The following is a 13122-nucleotide window of genomic DNA, read 5'->3' as shown; positions in this document are numbered from 1 at the left end:
CCTCTTTTACAGCTAAAAACCTGAGCCTTGGAGCCTATAGATCTATCTATATATAAATATATAAAGATATAAATATATATTTATGTCTATATAAATAAATATATAAATATATATAGATATAAATATATAAAGATATAAATTTATATCTTTATATATTTATATCTATTTATATCTATATATATCTATATAGATAGACAGACAGATCTCCTGAAAAACTGAAAAAAGAGAAAGCATTTGGATTTGTAAAATAATTTAATAATCTAGGTAATTAATTCTTTCACTTATAGCTTTGTGTGACAGTTTTACTTAAAGCAAAAAGTCACTTCATATATAAAAGATGCCTATAATATCTTCCGTCCCTAAACATTTTTCTTAAAGAACATGTTCCCAGTCCACAAACCTCAGGAGAATGGATCAACACTGGGAACCTAACTAAAATGGACCAATCATTTCGTCTCTTGACACCTGGAATTCGGAGGGAGACAGAAAACTTCCTTTTGGAGTGGCCTTCATGAGGCCACATTTCAGATCAGTGCCTGGAGGAGTTAGTATTCTGAGAGAAAAGACTGGACTGGCACACAGAAGCAGAGATGAGGAAGGCAAAACCAGAACAGGGAAGGGAGAGCAGGGAGGTGCTGAATGAATGGCTTTCAGGTTCAGGAGGTGCAGAGTACTCCTATCACCAGGCTCGGAAGGCTTTGCTGCGTGCCTCTAACAAGTGCCCCTGTACCTGAGCTGTGTTGAGGGGCTTCTGTTCCATGTAATCACACCACCCCTAAGATAATGCAGTGACATTGTGTAAGACAAACTGCACATTTTAATCCATGGTCCTGAAGAACTCTGCAAACAATCTTTTTTCTCACTTTTCCTATGGTACCTTCACCTCACGTATGGTCAAAGAGCAACATGTGGCTCTAATTTTCAAACAGGGAAAGCTAATGGCACAGAGAGGTAAATAAGATGTCTAAGGTCATACTTACAGTTTGTAGGGGCAGAGCAAACAACAGAATTTCATATTTCTTATTCCCAGGGCCCTGCACTAACCCATAAACTAACTGCCTCCCTTGATGAAACTGAAGTATGCCAATTATCCAAACTGTGTAGGAAACGTTGACCAAAACAGGGGTTAATTGGACATCGGTTGTTTTAATTCTGTAATCAGCTCTTTCCCTGAGCTACCCTGGGAGTGAATAACATATCTTTTGCAGGAATGGGAAGGAGGCCAGCACAGGCCATCTGGCTGAACATGTCCTTTCCTCAAGTTATCCCTGCAGCTGTGTGAAACTTACTGATGTTAAAGAACTTTACAGTTTAATTTATCATGTTCCCTCTATTCTACTGAAATTAAAAGTAGACACATCTTTATGTTCATATTAGCCAAGAAGTTTCCCTGACTCCAAAGTTATGGAATATACATGAACATATATAGTCTATTTATGTGTGTTGCTGAGGAGGAGGAGAGCCTGAAATTTGTGGATGTCAGGAAAGATGTTTCATATTCAAAAACAACAATTCATTTAGACAAGGGCCACTAAAAAAGAAACAAAAACTCTTTTCACATGAAAATGAAACTAAAATACTGGTCATAGTAATCAAGAAAAAAAAACACGAAAGAAAATATGTAATTTCCTTGCCCATTTTCCCCACTTCTCCTACTTTGGAAATTTGTAAATATGACATTAAATCTAGACTACTAAGTTGAAGAGTACTTCCTAATACTCTAGAATCAGATGTGCATTCATCAAGTGGTTCAAGTCATGATTCTAGTGCCACTAGCCTAAAAGCTGGTCTGTATGATAAACATGTATATTTTCCCCTCTCAACAATTCTCTCTTCCTGCCTCCCTCCATTCCTCCTCTTATATGGTTTACTTTCTTCTTTTGTTCCATCTTTTAATTCTTAAGTCTGAATAGATTTCTATCTGTCTTACTCATGAACATTGCTGGCATTCAGATACTGACATAATGTTCCTTATGCTGGGAACTGTGTACTGGGGAGGGATGGGGTAGATTACTTTTAAGCAATGCAAATACTAATGCCCAACTTCGGGTCAGACTAGGGTTGTCTAAGCCCTAGAAGAGGGGCCTTGAGCAAGGTTGAAGTGCCTTGAGTAAGGATGAGAATAAATGAATGTCAAAAAGGCAGCGTAGAGGGAATGTGTTTACCCAATACATGATCTAGGTACTATGACTATTAATTAGAAGAAGGTAAGAGCCAGAGGGCAACAGTAAGAAACAGCCAAGAGGAAATGAAATCTTAAAAGGGATGCTGGTGTTCAAGCTATATGTGTGAACAGACGTGGAAAATGAATTCCTAAAGTGAAACTCTAACGCAAAGACTGGGTGGATGGTTATGTTGAAGTTGGCCAGCAAACAAAGACCAGATGGTTCTTCCTCAGAGGGCTAGATGGCAAAATATTAGATAAGGGGACCTTGTTACAGCTAACTTCTATCATTTTTAGCACAATATGCCCCTATTTACAATAACAAATGGATACAGCATCTAATAATAAGCAGCCATCGCACTGCCTGCAAACTTCATTAGTGAAGTTGAGTGGGAAGAAGGGTTACCCTAGGTCGGGTAAGGCCAGTTGTACGTAAGAGCTCTACGTGCTTCTCTTGTTTCATTTGCTGCTGTCAACTATTAGGTTTCCACATGTCTCTAATTCTTCTTAAATAAACTCTGATGGCTCCTGGTCCTAGATTACAGCCCTGGCCCAAAATGTCTTGACAACAATTGCCTAAAGGAAGAAGTCAGAAACAACAATAATTCCACGGTGTGATGGCCAAGAAAAAGAGGCAAAGATTCCACTGCTGTAGTTCCAACTACTTCTCACTCAATTTCTTTGTGTATATCCTGTAACGTGCCTCTTATTAACAGGACTTGGGCTCTGAGAGACTATTCTCAATCTGTCCATGCAAACCAACTTTTGGAACTCTGGGGCTATGAGATAATTAAGAAAGAAAAACATTTTCTATGTATTATTTTCTCTTTGTGCCTCACTCTACTCATTTAAAAACTGAAGGCTCAACAAGATCCTCTTTGAGATTCTACTGCATTTTCCTGGGTTTTAGTTATTTTCCTCCTCATTTTAAAGGCCTTTTTGAGAACATTTGTAATTCAGCTCTAAACATAATGACTCTTCCTTTCTTCCTCTGCTCTACCTTATAGGCTGACACTCCTTTCAGGCAGAAGCATGCATTTCCACTCTCGACAGAATAAGATGTCTTATTTCACCTCCTCTATTACCCACAAAAAGAAAGACTTGTAAGTGTCACTCCAGAATTTTTGCCATTAAGTTTTAAAAATCATCATGGCCATAAAAAGGAAATAAAGTTATTTGCATAAATGATACCAAATTTTCAAAAAGTAAACAGAATAATGTACTCTTCTACAGAAAGGAAGAAATAAAAGGAAACAAGGTCACTGTTCCATTCATTTTCCCCACAATATTATTAACACTCAGGTATATGAAAAAGACTTATCAAAAGACTTTTTAATATTAAACTGGAAGATGAATGTTGTCTACATCTGAGAGGCCAAGAAACCTCATCCAGAATTAAAAAGGTGCTTTTACTTTAAGCTTTTTTTCTTTTTCCTGTTTCTCTGACTTAATGTTTTCGCCTCTATTCTAAACATTGTACACAGCCTAAAGAAACTCAATCTTGTTTTGTTTTGTATGCTTTGAGACAGGTCTCACTGTGCCATCCAGGCTGGAGAGCAGCGGTGTGACCATGACTCACTGCAGCTTGAAACCTGGGCCCAAGCAATCCTCCCACCTCAGCCTCTGGAGTAGATGGGACTACTGTCACGTGCCAACATGCTTGGCTAATTTTACATTTTTTGTTTTATTTTATATTTGTAGAGAGGGGGTCTTGAAATGTTGCCCAGGTTGGTCTTTAATTCCTGGGCTCAAGTGATCCCCCCGCCAGTCCTCCCAAAGTGTTGGGATTATAGGTGCATGCCACCAACACCAGCATAGTCTACATGTGAAATAAACCACAGAAGGATATCACTTAAACAATGTAACTTACCAATTCAGTCTAAGTGAGTTCTGTGGTTTATAACATATTGATGAAAACAGTGACGTGTCTATGTTCTGTTTACATAAAAGAATGCTATTCAAGCTTTTAAAATAAAAAACTCAAACTATGCCCTCAGCCCCCAAAACGTCTAACTATAAAGATGGGTTTGCTACAAAATAGTTAGCAAAACTGATTTACCAAGTAAGACATCCTCCCTCTCACAGTCCGTCAAAATAGGTATACGTAGGAATACTCTAGGAAGTGACACAAGTAGAAGAAAACACTATTCTTTCAATATGCTAAAAACATCTACAATGTACTTAAAAAGTCCCTAAATTTGGCAATACATTTCTTCCAAATATGTTATTCAATAACATAAACATTATGAAGTATAAGTGGTTGTCCCATATGTTCAGAAAAAAAGGGTTAAGTGGAATCCTAGTAAAGTGAAAGAACAAAATGGTAAGATTAAGACATACACATACATACATTCAAATCTAAATATTAGAACAACCAAATAAAAATTTACCTTGCATCTCTACTTTTAACTATATAATAAAAAATGGTCATTGGATAGCTGATACTTGTCAAATCTCAGCAAAATTATAAGTAAGAAGGGATAAAAACAGTTAAACCTTAAAATATTTGTGAATATTCTTTAGATATCAAAAAAAGGTTGTTCGCAAAGGAACTTCTACAATTGCAAAGGGAAATCCTTGTATTTTGCATGGCTATGTAGTTATACATTTGTGCTATCAGTAATGAGTCTGGAGATAAAAGACGATCACAAATAGCCAACTAAAATTGACACTAGTAGTGACAAAAAAAATCAGGGCTCAGAAGCTTTCTGTACTTGACTTCATAAACTATTTTACTATATTGGTTACTCAGAGGACTAAATACCACACCAATCCACAAGTTGTAAACCTCAACAATTTAAATGTAAGAGTCAGATTTTTCACAGTTCCCTTCTGAAAGATCTTCATTTACACAAAAATCCCTTCCATATTCATTTCTAAAAGACACCATGATCCTTAAACAGTAACAGTGGGGCTCATCCATTTGCTACATAACCCGGAGTTAAATGTGTCTGAGCCTCAGTTTAATATGTACAACATTGTATTTAATGGAGCAGTTGTGAAGATTAAAAATGACAACGTCAGCCTGGACAACACAGCAAGACCCTGTCTCTACAAAAATAAAAATAAAAAAAATTAGCTGGTCGTGGTGGTGCACACCTGTGCCCCAGCTTCTTGGGAGGCTAAAGCAGGGGGATCGCTTAATCCCAGGAAGTTGAGGCTGCAGTGAGACAAGATCATGCCATTATACTCCGGGTTGGGCAACAGAGCAAGACCCTATCTCAAAAAAAAAAAAGAAAAAAAGGCAATGTATATACAGCATCCAATCCAACACAGGAGGTCCTCAAGAAATGTTAATTCAGCTTTTTACTTCTTTGAGTTACTTGTATCTGTAGTAGATATGATCATGATTTATATAATTATTCTTATATAATCTCATATTAATTAGGCAAAATCTATCCTTTCAAAAATCAAGCACTATAGTGGAAAATAAACTAGGTAGTACTACTTTGAAAATGTTTTGATACTCAAGTATCTTAAACGATTTTCTGCATAATACCGCATACTAAATATCTGGCATTTCTAATTCCTGACAGATTCTGACATTCACAGTTTGATCATGTATTTATATATTTTTATGACTTGGTACTTTCAATCATATGACACTGCTTAGTCACAATAAGTCTATTGATTCCTCCTCTATCCTATTGTTTATAAAATTATCCATTAAAGGCGAATTCCAAGATTCCATTTTTTTTTGAGGGGGCAGGGGACTGAGTCTTCCTCTATCGCCCAGGCCGGAGTGCAGTGGCGTGATCTCAACTCACTGCAACCTCCACCTCCTGAGTTCAAGTGATTCTCCTGCCCTAGCCTCTCAAGTAGCTGGGATTACAGGCATGCACCATCATACCTGGCTAATTTTTGTATTTTGAGTAGAGACAGGGTTTTGCCATGTTGGCCACGCTGGTCTCGAATGTCTGACCTCAAATGATCTGGCCACCTCAGCCTCCCAGAGTGCTGGGATTATAGGCAAATCACAAGATCTTTATTTTATACAGAGAGATTTCTTGAGCACTATCTAATTTTTTTTCTTATTTTCCTTTAACTAGAGGAAATAAAACTATTAGCTTACTGAAAAGGATCAACCTTCTGAGTGATATGACATAGATCAAGTTTAATTTCACTAAAATCATAATTTTTTAAAAAAGACATTTTCATTGGAATTTCAAATGAACTTTGCTTCTTACAGTGAAAAACACTGCTGTCAACTGCAAATGATATACAACAGGGATTCTGTGAAGATATTTTGTTTCAAATATACTTAAAAGTGGACAGCACACTGAAGCTAAGAATACCAGCCTTAAAGTCAGGTGAATGGGCTTTGAATCTTAGGTTCAGGCAGCAACATTTCTGAGATTTTGGGAATAATATTACATATTTAACAAGGTTTAAAAAAATTAAAGCACTTAACATTGTGTCTGCTATCCACTAAGTACTCACAAGTGAAACTATTCTATAGCAAACACATTTTATTTTTCCCTCTAAAGTAAAAACAAAAACCTATAAACTATACTCACTTGCTTTGTATTTTAAAAATCAGTACTATACAAAAAATCCAAAACCTTTTACCATCACTGAGTAGTATAAGTAACAATAAAGGCCAAAGAGTAATAATTATTCTAATTTCATACACATTAAATGATGGTATTGCAAACATAGCTTCTGATCCGAATAAAACAAATGGAAAATGTAACTCACGTTCATGCAGACAGATACCCACATTCATACTACATAAAAGAAGTAAATAGATAAGCAGAAATCAGGAGACATATGTCAAAGATCTGAGTTTTAGCCTAGAGACAGTCATTTGCTGCCAGTATTAACCCTGGCAGCTTACATTTAATTACTTTAAGTCTCAATTTATTCATTTGCAAAAGAGGGAAAGGAGTTACACCTCACAGAATAGCTGAGAGCATTAGAGGCTGGACTGTATTAGGAGGTTTCTTAAATTTGGGATGCAAGGCCTTTTGAAAAATGTACATATGGGCCTAGGGGATCTGAGATTGTCAGTAGCTTCCAATAAATCACCAATTACTTGAACTCCCAAATATTACAAAATGTATGTTTGCCAAAACACTTCAAAATCTTTAAAGCTGTAAGTGATTTTAGAGTAATGTTAAACTTCCACAGATTACAGTGTTCTGGGAGGATGAGAGATTTAATTTTGTAAGAATTTTAATATTTCATAAATTTGGAAGTAAAAGAATTCCTATGCATGTAAAACTAAACCACTGTCTGTATCTATAGCCTAGGAAATTCTGTCAAGACTGAGAAACTCAATGGTGATTAAAGAGACTATTTTTAACATAAATTTGTCTGACAACTGTTGTGATAACTGTTAAGCTGTGTGTGTGTGTGTGTGTGTGTGTGTGTGTGTGTGTGTGTGTGTGCGCATGTTACTGTACTCATTTCCTAGCTGGCCCTCCTCCAACACATTTTCCACATTGCAGCCAATGCTCTTTGTAAAAGGTAAATCTCCTGGCTAAAAACTCATAATAGTTTTCTATTTCATTTACAAATAAAGTCTAAATTCCTTAATATGATTTATAAGACTCTGCATCAACTGGCTCCAGTACATCAGGCAAACCTTATCTCACATCATCTTCCAGCCAGGTGATGTCCAACAGAAACGTAATGGGAGCCATCAATGTAATTTTAAATTTTCTAGTAGCCATACTTTTTCGAAGTTGAAAAAAGGTAAAATTAATTTGAGTATATTTTATTTAACTCAACATACCATGGTATCAATATGAAATCACTTTAAAATTTTTAAGACACTTTACATTCCTTTTGTAGTACTAAGTTCTTCTTCCCAGTTGGTGTGTATTTTATACTTACAGACTACCACCATTCAGAAAAGCCACATGTGGCTTGTGGCTTATAGCTTCTTCATTGGACAGCACAGCTTTAGCTACACAGACTTCCTTGGATAATAGAATACTAACAGTGCTCTCTGGTCTTTGGGGCTTCTGTGCGTGTGGTTCTCTCTTATGAGAAAGTTCTTTCTGGCTTTCTTGTGGCTGGCTCCTTTGCCTCCTTCCCCAAACACAGCTTAAATATCACCAAGATAAGTCTTTCCCAATGACTTTAGGCAAACAGTCTCCCCGTGTATTCCCTAGCAGAGCACCTAGGAAATTACAGTGGTCTTAGAACTTCTCTCATTCTTCCATGTTTTTTGTTTGCTTTTCTTGCTTTTAAAATATTTGTTTATCTCCTGTCTTCCACGGCTAGAATCTAACTATTGTTCCATGAGAACAAGGACCACTTTTATTCTGTTCACCATGGGTATGTCTGAGATACTGAAGTTTCGCTAAATATAATAAATGCATGTCATTACTCTTAGTTGCTCTCTGACCATTTCTACTATATTCAGAAACTGGGAGCATAATATACATGCAATAAATAAATAAATAAATAAATAAACGTAATTATTTAAATTATAAACCAAATAAACATGCTTATAAGATATAACCATTTGAAAAATCTTTATTTTCAAGTAAGATACTTTTATAAAGATCAAAAATTACAAGTACTACCCAATGAAAAAGTAAAATTTTACTTAAATCAAATCATAAGGCATTTTGAGTATTTCTCCTTGTCCTGTCTTCCTGAGAAAAGTATTATGTTAATTGCTATTCACTTGGCATTCACACCTATAAAGTCGCCCCCGTCTCCTAAAGATCTACAAAAAAAAAACATCTTTTAATTGCCAAAAAAATGTTATGATTAAAATAAGAAAAAAAAAAGCCAGGAAACTATCAGTGATATTTAAAGAAAGATAAAAGGTTTAGTTGAGATTTAAACAAATTAAATTTTACCTTATCTGCTCTTGACTCTCATTTTCTAAATCACTTATGATAATTCTAAACTGAAATTCATGACTCCTTCAGACGTTTTACACTATTAAGTGGAAAGGTGATCACTGACAATTATGTACAGTTTTTGATACATATTTTAATAAAGTCAGTACAAATAAAAATCGCTTAACTGATCGTGACAAAGAATTCTACTTTGGGAGAGGGAAAAATATGACTAAAGTTACAGTCCATTATCTAGGTTAAAATTTGAGAATAAAACAATAGGTAAAAAATAGAAATAAATGGTTGGATACAGATTCCATATTAAGGTTACCTAGTCAAGTCATCTGTTACTAACAGCAGGATAAAAAAAAAAAATACGTCAGTAAAGGACATGGCCATCTTACATACAGACATACAAAAACCCACAAAAATAATCATTATATATGTTATTTACATTATCCTTGAATTTATACACACACACACACACATAAATTGTATATACTCCAGGTATTATACATTTGTCCTCTCATTTTATCCTCATAACTTAAGAGGAAGATACTATAATAATCCCCATTTTGCAGATGGGGAAACTGCGGTGTAAAGAGGTGAAATAATTTGCTTGTAAACTTTGCCCAACTGCTGAACTAAAGAATCAGGACTGGAGATTTGTTTTCCAGTAATCAGATGGAAAGGGTTAGAAACAGTGTGGCCACCATCCCTATGACTTGTAAGCTTATAAACTTAATTTTGAGCATAAGACAGCCACGTCTCCAAACCACACTGCTACCATCTAGTAGTTTCTCCAGTATCTTTGTGTTTGGTCAACTGGCTTTCTGACCATGTCTCTAGTTCCTTGTTCATTTCTCTTGAAAATGAAACCAAGTCATGAATCTCAGCCCATGTGGATGAAGGCCTGACTTACCTATAGCTAAGTCTGTCAGCACTTTGAACTAGGCATGTGATTTTTGGATGGATCTTCTCAGTCTTTACCTTGAATATTCATCTGACATGTACTGCTGGGACCTATGTGCAAACCTCAGCTCCACCCTCAGGAGTCTAATCTAACCATGAATAATCTGATAGAATATTTCTTGAATTGTGGTAAGTCAGGATTTAATTATCGCTGAAGGAGGCAAGCATTGTCCCTTGGTGGTCCCCACATGACAAGAGTCTCAACTGGCTGCCTTTTTCTGCAAAGCCATGACTACCCTATTAAAGAAAACACTGTCACAGATATCAAATATCAACAGACTATATAATGTATTTGTGACTCTGCTACAGTTGACTCTTGAACACTGGCTTGAACTGTGTAGGTCCACTTATAAGCAGATTTTCTCCCACCTCTGACAATCCTGAGACAGCAAGACCAGCTCCTTAGCCTACTTAATGTGAAGATGATGAGGATGAAATCTTTATTATGATTATTTCCACTTAGTGATGAGTAAATATATTTTCTCTTTCTTGTGATTTTCTTCGTAACATTTTCTTTCCTCTAGCTAATTTTACTATAAGAATACAGCATATAATACACATAACATACAAAATACATGTTGATCAACCATTTTAATGTTATCAGTGAGGCTTCTGGTCATCAGTAGCTATTAGTTAAGTTTTGAGGAAGTCAAAAGTCATATGCAAATTTTTTAACTGTGCAGGGGCTGGCACTCCTAATCCCCACATTGTTTAAGGGTCACCTGTATTCACAAACTTATTCCAGTATGGACTCTCAGAAAGAGAGAGAGATGGGTTCTTGCTCTGTTGTCCAGGCTGGAGTGCAGTGATTCAATCACAGCTCACCGCAACCTAGATTTCTTAGGCTCAAGAAATACTCCTGCCTCAGCCTCCAAAGTAGCTGGTTATTTTTTTTAATTTTTAGTAGAGTTAGGGTCTTACTGTGCTGCCCAGACTGGTCTTGAACTCCTTGGCTCAAGTAATCCTCCTACCTCGGCCTCCCAAACTGCTGGGGTTACAGGGGTGAGCCACTGTGCCTGGCCACTGTAATTTTAAGTGAAATTTTCTTCTCAATTTTTAATGTTTCTTTATAATACTAAATATGTTGTTACCCATTCTTTGCATAAAAGTCTACTGAGTCTACAACCATAGTGAGCAATTGGCAACTGACAATTGTGTGTGTGTGAGTGTGTGTGTGTGTGTGTGTTTGCTTTGATTTATGTTCTATTTGGTTATAAAATTTACTGTGGCTACAGGTATAAAATTTGGCTAATATAAACATAATTGTTATTTCAGAAGCATAAAACTGAACAAAGAATTGATAAAAAAAAAAATCACTTTTTAAAAAGCCAGATGATTTGTGTTTTAGCCCTGGCTCAGGTCCTAAGCAGGTTTATAACAGTGGATAAGTAGGAACTTGCCTAAAGCCCAGTGTTCTCATCAGTTAAATGAACTCTTTATACTAATTCCTAAGGTTCCTACTACTCAAGAACTCCAGTCCACGCCTAGCTAACACTGGATACCCAATAATACTGCATGCTCATTTACTGAGCTTAGGGAAGTTTTACCCACATAAAGTTGTTCTCATGAATGTCTTCCATTTCATGGCTTAAATTAATAATAACAACATGTCAAATGTTTGTTTTCTCTATAGTTCAATGTACTTAGATATATCTGACTAAAATTAACAGGTAATTTTCTAGGATGTTTAAAATAATTTGTTGATATTGGTTAATAAGCATAATGCACCAAAACTGACATGATGAAACTCTAAGAATTATATTTCACAGCTTAACAAAATTCAGCAACACAGTAGATCAGCATATGAGGGAAAAGAATAGAGGCACTTTGAGGTGAAGAAGAACCCTAAGCACACATTTGGAAGCAGTACACTTTAAGACTCAGTCACTTGAACTACTCTGACTGGGAAACAATTCCATAAACACAATTCAGAGGCTGGTTCTAAAACACTGAATTCCTGTTCCTTCAATACCTAGAATACTTTCAGAAGAGCAACTGATGTAAAAATTCACTACCATGAGCTCTGCACAAACTGAAACCATAAATAGCCAAGAGAGACGAAAGGAATGTATCAGGGTGGGTAGGAAGGGAGGGTGATTGAGTATTCCTTACTCATGTGTTCAACAAATATTTATTAGGCAGTTGTTATGAGCCAGGTACAGTGGTAAGCATTGTGGATACTTTGGTAAACAAAATATAGTCCTTTCCTGTTAAAACGTTCTTACACTCCACCTAAATAAATAAATAAGAAAGAAAAAGAAGGAAAATACCAATATTTTCTACTTGGTATCCTCTTTTAACTTCCCCATCTTACTTGGCTAAGTATTAACCATTTGTATACCATGTGGTTCTTTTGAGAAAGTGAAAGATTCTAAAATCTTCAAAATTTGTAATTACAAAATTAAAAACTGTAAGTAAAAAGAGTTCAAGAACATGTTTTATTCTGAAAAATGAAATATTTGAATTTTTTGTTCTATAGCTTAGTTTTTACATTTTCTGATATGTTTTTTCAATAAGAGAAAAACTCAAAAAACTGGGTGTATAAAAATACAGTATAAATAATTTTGATGGCTATATCCCATTGAAAATAAATTTAATAGTCTTAATTTTGTGAGGGAGTTTAAAAGTTCTTTGAAAACATCCCCTTTATAGATAACATGACCTCAAATAGTTCATTTTAATCAATGTTTTATGTCAGAGAGTGATATGTTTATTATTGACAGGTACTTAAAAATGCTTCTTCACTTGCTCATTTTCTATAAAAGTATCTGCAAGCCAGTCTAGACCAAAGTCTATAGCCTCTGATTATACAGATCTGTATCGGAATGTCTTCAGGACACATAATTACTATACACAGAACAGTTATTAACACATTTAAACGGAAGTGAAATGTAATCTAAAAAATGTAAAGCTATCCACTCGTTTCAAGAATACAAGAGTAAACAATAGAAAACAACTTTCATTTCATCAGTGTATTAGTATGAGACATTTTGCTTCCTCTCTCTCCTAAATCAAGTGTTCTGACTGTAATCGAAGGACCAGGATGGGGACAGAGGAGGGATAAGGGCACCTGCAGTTCACATGTGGCAAGAGGCTTGGACAAGAGAAATTCCTTTTCTCCCCTCACAGTACAGATGTATATGCAACTTAAAAAGTACAGCTATGACCACATGTCAAGAATGCCTA

At 35.7% G+C, this 13122-nt stretch overlaps 1 protein-coding gene across 1 annotated transcript in view; it reads right to left on the bottom strand.

Annotated features, from left to right (window-relative positions):
- The window catches only part of NRIP1 (nuclear receptor interacting protein 1), a 45566-nt gene that overhangs the window by 28047 nt on the left and 4397 nt on the right, over positions 1-13122 (bottom strand). The window lies entirely within an intron of this gene.

The sequence above is a fragment of the Sapajus apella genome, unplaced genomic scaffold (assembly GCF_009761245.1).
Source record: "Sapajus apella isolate SASKATOON/1434 unplaced genomic scaffold, GSC_monkey_1.0 scaffold8, whole genome shotgun sequence".
NCBI classification, from domain to species: domain Eukaryota; kingdom Metazoa; phylum Chordata; class Mammalia; order Primates; family Cebidae; genus Sapajus; species Sapajus apella.
The sequence above is the reverse complement of the archived record's forward strand: the minus strand, read 5'-3'. Positions and strand labels throughout refer to the sequence as shown.